The sequence below is a fragment of the Rhipicephalus microplus genome, chromosome 5 (genome assembly GCF_043290135.1).
Source record: "Rhipicephalus microplus isolate Deutch F79 chromosome 5, USDA_Rmic, whole genome shotgun sequence".
NCBI classification, from domain to species: Eukaryota; Metazoa; Arthropoda; class Arachnida; order Ixodida; family Ixodidae; genus Rhipicephalus; species Rhipicephalus microplus.
Window position 1 is genome coordinate 123,210,632 of NC_134704.1, and position 6,000 is coordinate 123,216,631.

Sequence of the window (6,000 nt, forward strand, 5' to 3'; positions counted from 1 at the left end):
AGACGCCGCCCAGCAAACGCTTCCTCCTACGTCGCCGCCATGTCCCGGTATCCCCCGCATTCGCGACCCTCCTGTATTCACCGGAGCGGATGGCACCGACGTCGAGGACTGGCTGGCCATGTACGAACGCGTGAGCGTCCCCAACCATTGGGACGAGGCAGGTAAACTCGGCAACCTGTTTTTCTATCTCGCGGGTGTGGCCGGCATGTGGTACAACAACCACGCATCTGATTTCCCGACATGGTCCGCTTTTAAAACCGCTGTCGTCGACGTGTTCGGCCGCCCTGCTGTCCGTAAGCTGCAAGCTGAACAGCGTTTACGTGAACGAGCCCAGCAGACCGGTGAGTCCTTCACAAGTTATATAGAGGACATCCTTGACTTGTGCAAGAAAGTCGACCTGAACATGTCAGAGGCTGACAAAATCACGCATGTTCTAAAAGGCATCGCCGACGATGCCTTCACCATGCTCCTGGCAAAGAACCCCCGCACTGTGGCAGAAGTCATCATGTTATGCCAAAGTTACGACGAGCTGCGGCGGCAGCGCTTGATGACCCGTCGCCCGCCACCACGTGATGCTGATCTCTCGGCCTTGTCAGCAGTTCCAGACCACGCAACCTTGCTCGCCGAAATCAAGTCGTTCGTGCGTGAGGAAGTTGCCCGCCAGGTCTCTCTACTGGCTTTTGCTTCCCCACAACAAGCTCAACAGCCATCAAGTACACTTCTACTTCCGCTCCGCCGAGCCATTCAGCAGGAAATCGCGGAGGTCGTCCCTGAATACCACCAGCCACCTCCTGCATCTGTGCCACTCAGCTACGCCCAAGTTGTAGCCAGGCCGCCCCCACCGATTTCTGTCACTGTTCCGCTAAATTACACCGACACCGTCGCGAGGCCCCAGGCCTTTGGAGAACCTGTCTCGCCTACATACGCCAGCGTCACCCACGTGCCCCGAGTGCCGCCTACCATGCATTCATATCAGCAGCCGACTCGCCAATCGCGTTCTGCGATATGGATGCGACCAGCAAACCAATGGCGCACTGCTGATAATCACCCCATCTGCTTTGCTTGCGGTTGCGTCGGTCATGTGGCACGATATTGCAATCGTGTGCAGCAACCGCCGGTCGCCTTTAACTTTCCCAGCCAGTCAAGCCGCTCTTATGACCAACCGCCGCCTATGTCACCGTCGTCCCGCCCCGTTCCGTCTACCCGCCGTTCACCATCTCCACGACGTCGCTCACTGTCACCGATGCGGCCACGTCCACTCGAGGGCGACCAGGAAAACTAGTCGTCGCAGTCCACGAGGCAAGGGCTGCGACGCTGTCGAACTGCGGAAGCCCTCAGGAAAGCCCGTCGAACGTGATAGACGTGCTTGTGGATGGCGTTCGTGCATCTGCCCTTGTAGATACTGGAGCTGCCGTATCCGTGATGAACGAAAAACTTTGCCGATTACTGCGCAAAGTGACCACGCCGCTTTGCGGGCTCTCCCTCCGTACAGCCAGCGCCCAAAGCATTCACCCTACAGCGATGTGCACAGCCCGCCTTATGATTCAGGACGTGATGTATGCGGTCGAATTCATCATAATTTCTTCATGCTCTCACGACGTCATCCTAGGATGGGATTTTCTCTCCCGCCACGACGCCGTCATTTATTGCGCACCAGCAGAAATAGAACTCGCGCCATTCTCTTCTTTGACGCCGGCCAACAGTCCATCCGCTGCAAGCAAGTTACTCGTCAGAGACGACACTCAAGTGCCTGCAAACTCGTCCGTTGCGGTGTCGCTCTACTGCGCAAGCCTTTCTGACACCGCGGCACTCCTCTCGCCATCTCATCGTGTTTTCATAAGAAAAAGCTTGCTGGTTCCTTTCGCGACCGTGCAACTCACTCACGGCAGCACCACTATTTTTGTTGTGAACTCATCTCCGTACAGCGTTACGTTGGTGCGAGGATAATGTCTCGGCAGCGTGGAACCCATCGAAGACGCGCAAGTTATGGATCAACCCGATGACATGCACTGCCCAAGTTCCTGTACGCTTGGTGCTGTTTCGACATCTGCTTCATCATCCGATGATATATTCGGTCCCTGCATACCCGACGACCTTACGCAGGGCCAGCGTTCCCAGCTTTTGGGCCTGTTGGAAGAATTCCGCTCTTCTTTCGATGTCGCTCAACCTTCTCTCGGCCGCACATCCACCGTTACGCATCGCATCGACACAGGCGCACAGCCACCGCTGCGGCAACGTCCATATCGCGTATCTCCCACAGAACGCCGTGTAATCAACGAGCAAGTCGACGACATGCTTCGCCGCGATGTTATTCGCCCCTCTAGCAGCCCCTGGGCATCTCCTGTCGTTCTCGTCGCGAAGAAGGACGGTTCTGTGCGGTTCCGTGTGGACTACCGACGCCTCAACAAGATCACTCGTAAGGACGTGTATCCACTACCGCGGGTAGATGACGCGATTGACAGCCTGCAAGGAGCAGAATTCTTTTCATCCCTCGATTTGCGCTCAGGGTACTGGCAAGTACCTATGGCTGAGGACGCTCGACCAAAGACCGCTTTTGTCACCCCCGACGGCTTGTACGAGTTTAACGTTATGCCGTTTGGGCTGTGCAATGCACCCGCCACCTTTGAGCGCATGATGGATACAGTTCTGCGTGACCTGAAATGGCACACGTGCCTGTGCTACCTCGATGACGTCGTCGCTTTCGCTCCTGACTTCTCGACGCACCTTCAACGCCTTCGGCATGTTTTAACGCGTCTGAGAAACGCCAGTCTGCAACTGAACCTAAAAAAGTGCCAATTTGCAGCTCGGCAGCTGACAATACTCGGCTACGTCGTGTCCAAGGACGGAATTCTCCCTGATCCAACCAAGCTTCGGGCCGTGACCGAGTTCCCCAAGCCGACATCCGTGAAGGAACTGCGCAGTTTCGTAGGACTGTAATTCTACTTTCGGCGCTTCATTCGAAACTTCGCGACTATCATATCGCCGCTGACAAAGCTTCTCGGAAGTAACGGGCCTCTCCATTCGTGGTCATCACAGTGTGACGACGCGTTCAGAACACTTCGTCGTTTGTTGACGTCGCCTCCCATACTCCGCCACTACGACCCTACGGCCCCTACAGAGGTACACACGGATGCCAGTGGTGTCGGCCTCGGCGCTGTCCTTGCGAAGCGCTAACCAGGGTTCCCGGAATATGTCGTGGCGTACGCGAGCCGTACGCTTACTAAAGCCGAGACTATTTACACAGTCACCGAGAAAGAATGTTTGGCAATCGTCTGGGCCCTTGCAAAGTTCTGACCTTATTTGTATGGTCGCCCATTTGATGTCGTCACCGACCACCACGCACTATGCTGGTTGTCGTCATTGAAAGATCCCTCAGGTCGTCTCGCCCGGTGGGCACTTCGCCTGCAAGACTATGACATCCGCGTGCTGTACCGCAACGGAAGGCAACATGCTGACGCCGACGCCCTGTCGCGCTCTCCCTTGCCTGACGACAATGCCAACAACTCAGTGTCTCACCTTGTCATTTCTCCGATTAGCATTCATGCTATTGCTACTGAACAGCGCAAGGATCAATGGATTGCCTCACTGATAGACTTGCTGACTGATCCATCCACTCCATCCACTCGCGCGTTGCGTCGTCAAGCCCACCATTTCGCCGTTCGCGACGACCTCCTCCATCGACGCAATTACAACGGTGACGGCCGCCAGTGGCTACTAGTCATACCTCACAGTCTGCGCTCTGACATATGCGAATTCTTTCATTCTGATCCGCAGTGTGCGCACTCCGGGGTATCGAAGACTTACCACCGCATTCGCCAACGGTACTTTTGGCGCGGCATGTACCACTACGTGCAGAAATTCGTTCGCTCCTGCATAGAATGTCAGCGCTGCAAAACTTCAACGCACCTGTCGCCGGTAGGTCTGCAACCTCTACCTTGCCCTGCCAGGCTGTTTGGGCGTGTTGGCATCGATTTGTATGGGCCACTTCCACTAACATCGGCTTGTAACCACTGGGCCATTGTTGCTGTGGACCACCTCACGCGATACGCCGAAACGGCCGCTCTTCCCGCGGCTACAGCGAGCGATGTGGCTTCCTTTCTGCTCCAACGATTCATTCTGCGACACGGCCCACCCCAGGAACTGCTCAGTGACCGAGGCCGTGTCTTCCTGTCTGAAGTCGTTCAAGCCATTCTCAAAGAGTGCAACGTTGTTCACCGCAAAACTGCTGCTTACCACCCGCAGACGAATGGCCTCACAGAACGCTTCAAACATACGCTGGGCGACATGCTCTTCAAATACGTCGCCGCCGATCACACAAATTGGGATTCCATTCTACCCTTCGTCACCTACGCATATAATACCGCCCCTCAGAGCACTACTGGCTTTTCACCTTTCTTTTTATTATATGGAAGGCACCCGTCACACACCATCGACACGATACTTCCGTACAGGCCAGATCCGTCTGAGTGGGCACCTATTTCTGCTACAGCCAAGCTTGCTGAAGAATGTCGAGAGCTTGCAAAGACCTTTACTGCGCATGATCAAGAGCGGCAGAAAAGCATTCGCGCTGACGCCAGTACTACTGCACCCACATTCCTCCCTGGAGCGCTCGTCTGGCTCTCGATCCCTACTACTGCAACTGGCCTATCTTCAAAACTATTGCCTAAATACGAAGCCCCTACCGTGTCGTCAAATGCACTTCCCCAGTCAACTACTTGATTGAACCCATCGAACAATCTTCGGACATGCGTCGTCGAGGACGCGACATTGTTAACGTGGAGCGCCTCAAGGCCTACCATGACCCGCTCATTGTAACCAGCTGTTAGGTCGCCAGGCGGCTCCCTTTTCGTACCCGGGGTAGTTGTGGTAAAGCCTTTGAACAGTGGGTCATCCTCTTCAGCGCCTTCTAGTGGGTCGCCCTTTTCTTAAGAAGAAGAGCAGCTCGTGCAGAGAGTCGATCCCCACATTGACTGTCGCTGTCGTGAATCATCGCTGAGCCCAACCCTCTGACGTCACTGCGGCAGCCTTTCGGCCTTGAAATTTAGTCGGCGTTGGGCCGACCGGCTCGCCCTCCGCCATCTCCTGACTCCATGAATCTCCAGCTGAGTGGTTCTCCGTCCTCGAACTCCGGTGACCGTGTCCATCTTTCCTATATTCTCCATACTTTTGTATGTCGGTTTGTCTGTCCCTGCCTCTATCTCTATCCCTATCTCTTTTAATCCCTTCTTATTCCCATCCCTCGTGAGCCACTGTTCAGGTGTCGCACTATGATGCCGAGAGTTGCGGGGATCACTTTTATCTTATTTTCCTTCTTTTGAGAACCAGCATCACATACACCAAGTTACCCGGCCTTGTGCACGAAAAGGTGACCCTCTTCTGTTCCCCATGGTGATGCGAAAACAAAACAAAAATTGGCAGATCCCACGTACAGTCGGAATTGATAATAGGCGAAGCATGAATGAGAAAGGTCGATATGCCACTTTAAAATCAGCACTACGTTACGAGGTGAAGGTAAATGATGCCGTGCATGACTTCCGTGTCATGATTATCATGTTTGAAAGTGTCGTTTACCTTCGTAATCTATTCACGTCACGTGATACCAAATTTAGTACATGTGGAGCTAGCGAAACGGCCGCGACCACACTAGGAGCATGGTATGTTGTCGTGTTCTCACATGACACGTGTGTCAGGATTATCATGTTTTCACCAGTCATATACTTTCGTCATCCATTGACGCCACGTAACATCGAATTCGGTATATGTGGAGCTAGCGAAATGACTGCGAGCGCCTCATGAAGGGCCCAATATACTTCAATGTAGCGTTGACGTGCGCGCACGCTGAGCACAGTGACGCTACGTTAGCAAACCGCGAACACTCTAATGTCTGACGCCAGGTGCGACCAGCGTTCCTCGGCGCGGCCCGGCAGCAACTGGCGTGAAATGCGACATGCTGCGTTTCGCGCCGATGCGTTATCCAGACAACACTGCGTCTCCTTTTTT